General features: G+C 45.5%; 1 protein-coding gene and 5 non-coding genes across 6 annotated transcripts in view; 1 reads left to right on the forward strand and 5 right to left on the reverse strand.

The window, feature by feature from the left end:
- The window catches only part of pdca (phosducin a), a 65,781-nt gene that overhangs the window by 50,827 nt on the left and 1,934 nt on the right, over positions 1–13,020 (reverse strand). The gene's annotated exons all lie outside the window — the stretch shown is intronic.
- trnad-guc (transfer RNA aspartic acid (anticodon GUC)) lies at positions 7,456–7,527 on the reverse strand. The gene has a single exon. It is a non-coding gene; the product is annotated as a tRNA-Asp (tRNA).
- trnan-guu (transfer RNA asparagine (anticodon GUU)) lies at positions 8,782–8,855 on the reverse strand. Its single transcript has one exon. It is a non-coding gene; the product is annotated as a tRNA-Asn (tRNA).
- On the forward strand, positions 12,160–12,232 carry trnak-cuu (transfer RNA lysine (anticodon CUU)). The gene has a single exon. It is a non-coding gene; the product is annotated as a tRNA-Lys (tRNA).
- Positions 12,398–12,470, reverse strand: trnav-aac (transfer RNA valine (anticodon AAC)). Its single transcript has one exon. It is a non-coding gene; the product is annotated as a tRNA-Val (tRNA).
- Positions 12,782–12,854, reverse strand: trnav-aac (transfer RNA valine (anticodon AAC)). Its single transcript has one exon. It is a non-coding gene; the product is annotated as a tRNA-Val (tRNA).

Genomic DNA, 13,020 nt, shown 5'->3' on the forward strand with positions numbered 1-13,020 from the left:
CCAAACAATTAATACTGACCTTGTGTAACCTAAGGATAGAAAATTCCATAACACCTGTCATAGCTTCACAGCGTTCAGAACATCTGGAATGCTGAGGCTGGGGCTTATGGGCAGAAAATTCTTTGTGAGGAAGGATGACACACCAGTCTTTTGGAGGTTATGATGATGCAGATGGATGGTGTGGAGTCTCAGTCTCTGCTCACTACCTCGCTGACTGCCTCATTGACGACTACCAGCGCCAACAGTCATATACAACAGTCAAATAACATTACTCATACTGGGAACTTTTGGACAGGTCTTGTGGTCTGACCACACCGGGAAGGTGGCTTGCAAAGTAACCCCTCTGGCACCATGTCAAGTTACGCAATAATGAATGAAAACTGGATGATTTCCTCGTGGGTGATGGTGCAGTCAAAGGCAGAAAAGTCCCTTGAACCCATGTACCAGGGGTTAGCCAAGAGGTACAGCGATGCAGGGGTGGAGAAGGCTAATTACCACTGGGTAGACAGGTGAGAACTAACTACATCCCCTTTCACTGTCACTCATAACATGCATAATATTTGTGACTGTCAAAAAATTATTTTTACACTAATAAGTTCCTCTTTCTTGTATTCAGGGACTGCTGTGCACCATTCAGAATACCGGACCTTCACCACGGAGAGCACCTAAACTGGGATGCCTGGAAGACCACAGACACTATTGTCACCGAGGCCACTGCTGGGACTCTGAAGATCACCTGTGCATCCCGTACACCAGGGGTCCCCAATTTTTTTTCGTTGCGGGCCACATCAACTTGCCTTTCTGTGATGGGGGGCAGTCTATAACCGGAAATGATATCAGCCCCACCAGGATTTCACAGGCCTTTTTTGAAATAGTTGCGGCCTAAAATGCCTAAAGTTGCATTAGGTTTTCAAAAAAATTGCAGTGAAAGTTGCAGTGCTTTTTACATTTTTGTTGCGATAAATTGCGATTCGACAGTCACGGAGAGGGCGTAGTGAGCACTAAGTCCACAGCCCCGGGAAGCGGCAAGGTCCGGGCAGGAGGGCGCTGTAAAGCTTGCAGCCGGAGCCGTGAGCCACCTTCGCCCCTGAGCCTCTTCAAGCCGACCCAGAGCTGGTCGGCGCACCGCCGTGGAGGAAATGCGCCTGCGGAGGCCAGCCAGCGCTGGGGAGAGGTCCCACAAGGGGATTCTCCCCCACCGTGCGGCCGTCCCTGACCTGCTGAGTTGAATCCCCCGGACAGACTGCGTGGAAGTTGATCACAAGCAAAGTCACGTCGGAATATACCATTGTGTGAGGGGATGAAAATTTGCTAGTACTGTAAATAGTTCGTAAATAAGGTAGATTTTAATTAGAATGCCAAGCTTAATCATTAAGTGTGGATATTTTATAATAGGAAAATCCAATTTTGAAAAATGTTTAGATGTTTAGAGGGATTGTTTGGGATCATTAAGTGGGCCACTCCAATTGTTTAGGCGGGCCAGAAGTGGCCCGCGGGCCGTAGTTTGGAGACCCCTGCCGTACACAGTACAACGCCAACATTGTGGTCAAGTTGGATTTGTTCCACTGTATGCGATGTTTCATACGGGAGTGCACTTCAGAGCACTATCCCCTCTTTAGCATCTTCTGTCAGCTCCTCTCTGCTGCCTTTTCTGTGGTGGATCAGGGGGACCTGCAGAAGCTCAAGGATGCGTATCAGTTTTGTGGATTTGTTCTTCAGCATTTCCACCTGACCACAGACCCAAATGATATACAGTGGTCCCTTATTTATCACGGGGGATACGTTCTAAAAATAACCCGCAATAGACGCAGCTTTATTTTTTACAATTATTATATACATGTTTTAAGGCCGTAAAACCCCTAACCACACACTTTTATACACTTTTCTCAGACAGGTGTGGATGGAGGTCACATGCTGTACAATGCAGAATGTACTAATGCTTTGCTGGAATAATGTATGATTTTAAACTCAGGGTGAATTAAGGTGAGGCTGTCACTTGTTTATCTCAGTATCCTCCCGCCCTAGAGAATGTGGAATTAAGCTACAATTGTAACCATCTTCTATCTGAGCCATGATGGATACCGTCTCCTGTGTCCTTGTAGAGAATAGATAGAAGGAAACAATTTTAACCAAGTCATGCCAGTAAGACGTAAGCAGGGGGGCAGTGGATGAGCTGAGACGAATCAGGTGACAGCCAGGGGAGTGATTAGAAAAAATATATATATATACTGAATAAATGCTTGCTTGATCAAGGATATTCAACGACTCTGTTTGACTCTCTCTCACATCAACCAATTCGGGTGAAATCTGGACTACGATTTCAACACAGGCATTAACATTTTCTCACATTTCTCTCTTATTTAAACACTGTAATAGTAAATTTAATGTCTTTGTTTCAATCACTGGAGATGCACAACCTCCCCCTTCTTAATATGGTCACCAGCTCCTTTTGTCTCTGTAAATAGTGATGCATAGCTTCTCCCCTCCTTAAACAAAAGGCATCCAGCTCCTTTTGCCTTTGTGAATTGTGACGCCTAGACTTAACTTTGCACCTGAATACAAGATCCTGCAGGATACGTCAGGTGTAAAGCATAGCAGCGGGGGGCCGGCGCAAATACCTGCAACAGACAGAAGGGGCCGCCCTGAGGGGCGTCTCCTTGAGCAGACAAAGAGATGTGAAAGGAGGCCCCTCAGGTATAAACATCTAGGTGTCCCCATATTCAGGGTCTTTCTTCATCTTGACCGCTTGCTGACTGACCTTTTCTTTGCAAAGAAAATAAAAACCTTGTCAGCCGGCAGAAGTCTCTATTTCATTCTTTACCAGCAGCAGAGGAAATTTTCCACAACAACACTCTCAAAGTTCAAGCTTTTGCAGATTTAACAAAAATAAGTACAACACTGTATTAGTAAATGAAACCAAAGATCAAAACCTGTTTTCGAGCCCAAACATTTTTAACAAATTTAATTTTAATGACCAATCTACGAGGTTTGACACATAAGAAAATATTATTAGTAACTCAGGCGTATTTCCTCTGATGGTGCCTCTTTGTCCTGGCGCCGCTCCGCTGTAACACAATGCGCATTCATACTGTACAGTACGCTGTAAAAAAAATCTGCGAAAAAATGAGGCTGCGAAAGGTGAACCGCGTTATAGTGAGAGACAACTGTACTACTGTTCAAACCATCTATGCTGAAAACATGGCGCATTCAGAGGGTCCACATTCTCCGTGGGTGCCTCAGTGATCCTGTGGACAGATAGGGAAACCTCGGGCCGACGTTTTTCGGGTCACTTTTTCCAGAGTCGGCAACCGGGTGGCCGAAAAAAAGGGTGCACTTTTTTGGAACGGCACCCCCGTCACTGGGCGGGGCCTCTGTAGGCCGCTCCCCCTTTGCATAGGGGCACTTTTTTGGGACACTTTGGGGCACTATGTCAGAAGCGGTCATTAAATAAATTGAATACACACTCTGAAAATACATAAAACAATTTTATTACAAAAATTGTATAATTGTAAATTTTAAACTTTTTGAGAACATTTTGAACAAATAAAATTTCAAACATTTTTGACTCCTCTTCGCGGGAGGAAGAGGAAGAAGACTGGGGCTGCCCGTGAACCCGCAACTGGCTCTGCAGAGGGAAACAGGGCTGCAAATTAATGGCAATGTAATGATTTAGTTATTCAAAGAAATTGATTATGGATAGATTATATATTTTCTATTTATTTTTCATTCACTCATCTTAAGGCCAGCAATGCGTCTCTTCAGGCGCTTGATCTGGGCCAACGCCTCCTTCTTCTGTCTTTTGCAGGCCGGGTTTTGCCAGCCCTGGGGGTCGGAGGTGGAGGACCCCTCCCCTGGGTCTTCCACATCCAGGTGGGTCGCCACCAAGTTGCCTGGGCGGCAATGGCCGCCTCCACCTTGATCCTCCCCATTGTTAGGTCCCTGTGCTTTTTCAAATGTTTGCCCACATGGAGCACATAGGGCGCACAACCTGGAATGGGGCAGGGTCCCGGTGGGATAACCATTCGGCCCGTGGCCATTGAATTTAAAATGCCCTTTCTCTGCCATTGAGGATGACGTGGGTCTCTCTCAAGTGCTTAGCCACCATCTGCAGGTTTTTGCCACAGATGGGGCATGTGCCACTTCCTCTGGTCTTTGTCATCTTTGAAATTAAAGAAAGAAAAACTAGGTTTTAAAAGTGACCTATTAGGACCTCGCCAAGATGACCCCAGGACGAGGCCGTATCCCCTAATAACTCATCAACACTTTGAGGTGAGGGCCTGAAATTCGTGCACGTGCATCGGGACACCGCGGACGACCACGGTGACCTGACGAGGCTTAGTAGTTCTGGTTTGACACCTTTTTGGAAATAACTCATGAACGCTTTGAGGCAGGAGGCTGAAATTTGACTATGTCGTGCGCCGTGGAGCCCTTTGCTGGGATGTTTTGTCCCGTCGCGATCCCATCACTGTAGAGCTAGTTAGCTTTCTAGAAGGCCTACAAATTTGGGACTTTGGGAGCGTGATCTAGGCCTCAAGTAAGAACAGCACAGCAAGTTTTGTGCGGTTCGGTGCATTTTTGTGGCAGCGGCGAGCACACAGATTCGTGTAATGGCGCCCAAAATCATTTTGGGGCACTTTGGGGGTGTGCCCGGGGGAGGCCCATCATCGGAATTTGAAAACGGCTCCCTTTAGTGACCGAATGCCTGCGGTACAAGAGACTTACACTTATTGCCTTTTGAGACAAAAGTGCCCCAAAAAGGTTGCCTCGATGACATTGGGGTCCTTATTCGCAAAGTGTACCGAATGCGCATGATTCTGTATACCCGTCCGGTGGTTTTCCCCCATGTCATAGAGGGAATTCTGTATAGATATGGAGGAACAAATAAATCATGTTCCTGGAGAAGATGTGAAAGTCCCCATCTGGATGGAGGGGTATCATTTCCACCAGGCCCAGTGGATCACTGGTACCCAAGTGTCCTGCGAATTGTTCCAGGCCCAGGGCATGACAGGGGTGCCACGGTGGAACTATCAAAGGCTTCTGGACCTTAAGCAGCCAGATATAATCCTCTCATCTGTGTTTGATCCTTTGCTCATAACTGAGTTGAACTCTGCCTTCAAGAAGGTGACTGGAAAGGAAAAGTACCCTGCACTTAACATCTCTGACAGGGACACAGAATAGAGGTTTGGTCTTGAGTACAGAGAGCTGGGGTGCTGTCCAGTTCTTGATTGGAGCAAACATAGGGTGCAAAAAAGGAAGGAGGATTCGTCTGTGCTTGTGCCTCTCCCCCCCTGATACAAAACCATCAAGGAACCCACCACTACCCACTTCATCCCAGCTCCCCCAACCTGCTGCTTTACATATGCAACAGATGTTGTCTCAAGGAAGCATGGGACCTGCGGATAAAATGGGTGAGTAAATCAGTTTTTGTACTGCTGAACTACTGTACTGCTTTTTGTCAACATCTGCTGAATCAATGTGAATAAAATAGCTTAAAATCATGTTCCATCTTTTTTTCTAGAAATCTCAAATATCCCACCCATACCACTGCACTCCTCTCCAAAAAGTGCCCGCTCTGGACCAATTAACTGGACGAGTGTTCGTCTTGAATCAAGACCATAGCTGCATAGGAGAGGTGGATGACAGAGAGAAACAAATAGAAATTTTATGTTGTATCAATCTTGTTAATATTTCCTGTTGTTCTTGGGGACAATAACTCACTCCCAACCTGGAGGTAGTATTCCAATGTTTTCCAGCAGAAAATGGCATGGCCTCAGAGTTGGAGGTGCTGACCCTAATCCTGGCAGCTTCACATTCTGCTGCAAATCGCCCCAGTGAGTACTGAAGCTCACGGTCCGATTAGGCTAACAGCTTAACCTGAGGTTCCCAAACCAGACACCCTCCTCACCTTGGTTGTGCCTTGAGATCCGGTCCATGAATATCACAAACAGGATCGGGGAAAGGGGCAGCCCTGCTGGCCCGGAATCCAACAACCACCAAGAATGTATTTGAATTTGTGGCAAGAGTACGGGTGCAGCTCTCACTTTGGTTGTACAAGGACCGGTGGCTTGTACCAATGGCCCTGGTATCCCATACTAGTACTAGTAGTATGGGGAGCACCCGGTTGAAAGCCTTTTTCTATATCCACAAAGGACATGTAGATTGGATGATCAAATTCCCCCCTCAGCACCCCCGCAAGGGTGAAGAGCTGGTTCGTTGTTCCAAGGCCAGGAAGGAATCTGCACTGCTCCTCCTGAATCTGGGATTCGACGATCGCCTGAGCCTCCTTTCCAGAACCCTAGAATAACCTTTCCCCTGGGAGACTTAGCAGTGTGATACCCCAATAAGTAGAGCATATCCTTCGATCCCCTTTTTTGAAAATGGGGACCACCACTCTGGTCTGCCACTCCACAGATACTGTTATCGTCCTCCAACATTGAAAAGTCATGTCAGCCAAAACAGCCCAACAATGTCCTAAGCCTTCAGTATCTCTGGGTGACTCTCATCCACACCTGGCGCCTTGCCGCCAAAGAGTTTTTCAACTACCATGGTGACCTGTGCCAAAGATGTGGACGAGGCTTCCCTGAGTCTTCAGGCTCTCCATCCTCCACAGAGGATGTGTTGGTTGTGTTCAAGAGTTCCTCAAAGTGCTCCTTTCACCAAGCAACAATCCCCAGTCTAGGCCAGCAGTTTTCCACCCCGGCTATACACAGCCTGGCAGATCGTTCCTCCCAATCACTCCCCTCCAGCTCCGTCATTACCCATGTTACCCGGTGGAAACTTTTCCAGGACCCCACCCAGAGACTCCTAGAAGGCTGGGTAATCTGAACTGCATAAGCACAAACAACGATGAGAACCTTCACCCCAGCAACTCACAGTCACATGGAGGCGACCCTCTTGTTCTCCGGGGAGAACTCTAGCACTGCTGTGCTCAGTGGTGGGCTTGTGAATATCCCCACTAGGGCTGCAAAATTCCGTGAAGTTGGCAACTTTCTATGGGAATTAATGGGAATAAACCAGAATTTACTTAATTGAAGGTTGGCTTAAACAACCAGATTTCATGCAAGTACACATCTATGCTATTCTTCAACCACACGCACACAGCACACTGCTTACTGCAGGGCTATTGAGGCCACGCCCCCTACATGCACTGTGCATTTCTCCATCACATGCACAGATGATTTCTAGAACCCTGAACCACACTTTTGAGTCCAGAGCACAAGACAATTGAAGAAGCTCATTGCATCAATGCTAGCTGATAAATTAGAAGCTGAATAAGCTATGGCTAAAATCATTTCATTGAACATTTATGAGGCTTATCTTATCATGATGCTAGCTTACCCCCAATTACCAAATAATTCCCATAAATATATCTACTGCAGAATTTCCACCGTTATTATTCTATGGCATGGAAGATGAGAAGTTGTCAGCAAAGAAAAATAAAATAAAAGTATGAATCTCCCCGTCGGGGAATCGAACCCCGGTCTCCCGCGTGACAGGCGGGGATACTCACCACTATACTAACGAGGAGTGCTTTTACACACAAAAAGTACCACTTATGTGCATGTTTCAAATCATTCTGCAATAGGTATGATTACCCACCACAAGAATTGTACATTGCTGTCGTCAAATAGATGAACCTTGTAAACTTGAGGAGTGGTTCATATTAGGCTAACTCAACGTCTTAATTTTACCTTTTCAATGTTAACAGCTCAACGGGCTGAAGGGGACCAGCTATCTGACTGGTCAATTAAAGATTATCAACCCAAATAAAATTAACAACTACCTCGCACAATTAATTATCTTTTGTATATTGTATATATTTGTATTTTCTTCTTCTCCTACCAACTGTGGATGAAGTAGTAAGTCCCCCTTTAGTATAGTCCCAGTCTAAGTCGAGCGGTCTTTTATTTTGAAACGTTTTTTTTAATTTCGAAATGACCGTATTCTCCTCACTTGCGGGAGACTTAGATAATAAATAAAACAGAAATAACTAATTAATTATTGTGCGGCCCGGTACTGAATGATCCACGGACCGGTACCGGTCCGCGGCCCGGGGGTTGGGGACCACTGATCTATGGAACCTTACTGGCAGGACCCAAGCCTGGCCCCGTCTGTGCCAGACTAATAATGAACATGTCTTCACCAGTGTGGTCGTTGTTCCACAGGAGGACATTTTGAGAGGGTCATTTTCACCTGCCCTTTAAATTCGAGAGAGACCAGCGAGAGCGCATATATACGAAAAAAAGAAGAAGAGTGAACTTATTCCCCGAGTAGCGGTGAGTTTCTGATTTTTATTATCCACAGAAAGTAAATGCATGATTTCTTGTGTTCATTGTCAATATAGGTGCCTACTAATAACGACTACTAATATATTGTAGTAGTCGTTATAGGTCATTAATTACCGAATGTTACATGTCGGTTTGGGTTGTCGTTTTGAAGCTAGGTTAGATGACTTCAAAGTTTACTTTCACCAATAGTGGTTACATCAACACCTAAGGATTCTTAACTTTTTAGTGCATAACGTAAAGTAACTCTTCACATTTGCTTGTATGTAACTTTAATGAGACTGATACTTGAATTCATCCAGGCCAAGGATTCATTACTGCCTAAAAATGTTTCTGAAAATATTTCTGTCAGCGCTCAAGTCCAACCCAGGTGAATTGAACCCTGATTACTTAGAGAGGGCTGCTTTGTAGAAATTGTGGTATTTACAATGGTGTATGCTTGACTTAATAGTAGAGTCCCTAACTGTGTAACAAGGAAAAGGTATAAAAACAACTGCGTCCCTGGGTGGGCTCGAACCACCAACCTTTCGGTTAACAGCCGAACGCGCTAACCGATTGCGCCACAGAGACTTTTGCTGTAGCTGTTCTGTGTTTTTTTTTTTCACTGTAAGCTTTCTGTGACTACTGACTGACTTGTGGCAGAATGGAATGTCACAGTACACAAAATTTCTTCAGCTCCAAAACAAGTACACATTGGAGTTTACAGAAAACCCCCATGCACAGACCAAACCCTTCACAGTAGATTGTTCAATAATTCACACTTCGCCTCATGTGACTATAACAACTGTAGTTCACAACAGACCTCAGATGACCATAACGACTGTCATTTACAACAGATCTTAGGAGACCATAACGACTGTAGTTCACAACAGACCTCAGGTACCATAGGACTGGGCGATATACCAACAACAATTCACACTTGACTTCATGTGACTATAACGACTGTAGTTCACAACAGACCTAAGATGACCATAGCGACTGTCGTTTACACCAGATCTTAGGAGACCATATAACGACTGTAGTTCACAACAGACTTCAGGTACCATAACTGTCGTTCACAACAGACCTCAGGTGACCATAGGGCTGGAAAATGGACAGAAAACTCTAGCAACGAGGTCGAGGCATATAGAAACGGACAAAAGTGAGGGCGAGGACCATTTCGCCGCAGCACAGATGTCCTGAACAGAAACTCCCCTGAATAAGGCCCAGGATGCGGCCAAGCCCCGAGTCAAGTGCACTCGCAGGCCCACAGGTGGCTGCAAACACTGACTCACATAAGCCAAAGCAATCGCCTCCACCACCCAGGGGAACGGAGGCGAACTGCAGCCTGTATCCCCGCGAAATTGTCTTTGACACCCAGAGTGGAGCTGGGAGTGTGGCCCATCTCTCCCATCTGGGGGAGAGAGTGGACAGACGGTGGCACCCTCTCTTGGCGGAATATGGACATGGTCCCCGGGTGCCGCTGAGCATTTTTGCCCGGGAGGGCAGCGCAGCACTGGGGCCCACACAGCTCCCGCCCCGGAGAAAGCCGTGGCTTGCTGCCGAGGGGGGACAGCGGGTGCCGTCACTGTGCTGTTTATCTTGATACGTTTGGCTTTTATTAGCTGCGCCCTTGGCCGTCGGCCTGGATGCAGCAGCGGGACACATTTTATTTTCTTTATGAAAACTTGTGTGAATGTGCGTGCTTGTGGACATTAGAGAGGGGCAAACTGCTGAACCCTCCGCCTGAAGCCCTCCGCTCACAGGCCCACAGGTGGCTGCAAACACTGACTCACATAAGCCAAAGCAATCGCCTCCACCACCCAGTAGGATAGGCGCTGCTTTGAGACAGGCTTCCCCTTATGAGGGTTAGCCCAGGAGACGAACAGCTGATCTCTCCTCCTAAACCCCTCGTCCTATCCATATAAGTGCACACAGCACGGACTGGACATAACGCATGCGACGCATGTTTAGGCATTTTAAACTACAAAACCTGGGAGGCCATCTGCGCAAAGCTCTTGCGCAGCGCAGGTGGAGAGGGAGTGCAGTGTATTTTCGGGGTAAGATGGTGAAAGTAGAACCAACCATTGGTAAGAAGAACAATGGCAATAAAAGAATGTGCCACCATCTATTATACAAGTGAAAAATAAATAACTTATAAATAAATAATTCTTGATTTATGTAAGTTGGATAATTTCACCAAGTATACCAATTCTCTCCCTCCTATATTGTCTTATACAGGGCTCAACATAAAAAAATTTCCCTATTGGCCCCCTGGGCCAGTAGATCAGAGTTTTACTGGCCCCTTGGGTATTTTCACTGGCCCAGCTGACAAAAATGAAAATAACTCTTTTTTTTTTTTTACCTAAATTTTGATTTATTAAATTCATTTCATTTACATTTTACACATTTCAGATAATAATTTCTCTTTCTAACGTCAATAACTAAGAACGCATCTGCCGTAGAACACAATCACAGGAAAAAAGGTGTGTGTGTGTTCACTCCAAGCCCCTTGTGTCTGCTGCTGCAAGCCACCTGTCCACCACAGACATGGAGTTAAAGTGCTCAAGGTCTGGACCCTCCAGACATTTCCAAACCTAAAAAATAAAAAAATTGTAGTTAGGACAACGTATTCACAAGGTTTTAGTTTCTTGTGATCAGACAAGTAAGTAAGGATAGGATGTAATCATACCTGCTTACAGTTTCCGCTTCAGCCTTCGTCGGAGCTGTCAAAGCGTCTTGGTGTGACGTGTCTTAAAACAGCTGACAGGGCCGGGAAACCTTTCAAAACAAAGTTCCCCAGCCCAGACTAGACTAGAATATGCTGACAATAACACCTGCATGGGTAAAAACATTCTCTTTGACTAATTCTGGGTGTATAGTATTTGTGGTGTTATCTTGGGGTTTAAAGTCTATCCACCAGGATGAGTTGGGCAGAATGTGAGACCGACTCAGGCACTTCTGATGTACTTTGAGAATGTCTCTAATTCTCCTTGGCCAAGCATCAATAAATAATACAGCATAAGACATCAGAGGCTCCTGAACACTTTCTTCCTTCCTGACCTCACCATTGACCTTTGACTTCAGCAATTTCTCCACAACAAAAATGATGGACTGGCCCCCTCAAAGTATAGACCTGTAAACAAACTAACAGTTTGTTGGAAGTAGGGATGTGACTTTTGATCAAAAACACTATTCGAAATTCGCTAAAAGCTATTCGAAATTCGATTAGAAAATCGACAGAACCCCGCCCGCCCCCACCCACACACCCAAACGCGCGCACACATGACAGACAGGGTGAAAGCGCTAACGGTTTAATGAGTCAATAAACAATGATAAACAAATAAACAATAAACTTCCATTCACATCACATAGCCAACAGTCTCAAACAATAATATAGGCTTCCAATTTTATTATTTATATTTACTATTTACGTCTGTTAGAAGGAACCGCGGGTGAAACTGCCCGTTTAGGGAACGATATTGAAAGCGCTCGAACAGAGTAGAATAAACCTAAGACATATTTTTGTTTAGAAAAATTAACATGTCGACGTGGTCGGGATGGAGACGGGTATGCAGCCTATTGACAATCAGACCGGCTGCGGAGAACACACGTTCCGATGGAATGCAACACAGGTAGGCGGCCTACCTGTGTTGCATTCCACTTCATTTTAATTTATCAAAGTAAATGAGGACCATACAGAACTTTTGCTACCTCGCTGCATCTCTGCATCACACTACACGTTACCGATTGCAATTCTTCTTCTGTTATTTTGACTACCTTTACTGTACGATAGCGGCACCCTCTGGCCGAATTAATTAATTAATTAAACTATTTCCTTGTTGACTAAGAGGGTCCAAGGACAAAAGTAGACATGTTTCCAAGGCCTTACATTGCCCGGCTAGCTCAGTCGGTAGAGCATGAGACTCTTAATCTCAGGGTCGTGGGTTCGAGCCCCACGTTGGGCGTACAGGTTTTTATATGTGCAGAAATGTAACACGGATGCTTTGAATCTTTCTACATAGAAGTCCAAAACTGCCTTCCTCTAACACTGATTTTGAAACACACTTATCCACGTGCTTACATCAAGAGAATGTGGTTGAGATAGCTATCACACTAAAAATGTATATTAATGTTTCCGCCCGGTTTCGAACCGGGGACCTTTCGCGTGTTAGGCGAACGTGATAACCACTACACTACGGAAACTGTTAAAGAATCAATCCTCCACAGCACCTAATACAATGTACCCACACCACAGACATTAAAACATTGCATGCATTGTATGCAAAAACAAAGGACTCGCACAGCTCTTACCCATCCCCCTCCAATGGGGCGCAGACAACCCCCCACAACAGGGTATGTGAGAAAGAGTCACTCTTCAACAGAAACAGCACTGTTTGTGTTGTACCTTGAGCTGCTGAATCTACAGTCTATGCAGACTCTTATTTTATCACATCTGTGTCCTTACAACAAGAATATGTGTCGGAGAGACTGTTGTCACATTCAAAAGATACATTTGTTTCCGCCCGGTTTCGAACCGGGGACCTTTCGCGTGTTAGGCGAACGTGATAACCACTACACTACGGAAACTCCTGAAAAACGCAACCTCTGAGAGAGGTTCTACAAAGCTACCCTCTATGATCAACACATGGATGTATGTAGGATGTCTGTAGTAAAATTGACTTCACCTAAAGACCTTTGACCATAAGCTGGTGAACTGAAACATGCCTATTGTGAATAAACAACCCCCCACCAC

Source organism: Larimichthys crocea, chromosome X, assembly GCF_000972845.2.
Source record: "Larimichthys crocea isolate SSNF chromosome X, L_crocea_2.0, whole genome shotgun sequence".
Lineage (NCBI taxonomy): Eukaryota > Metazoa > Chordata > Actinopteri > Sciaenidae > Larimichthys > Larimichthys crocea.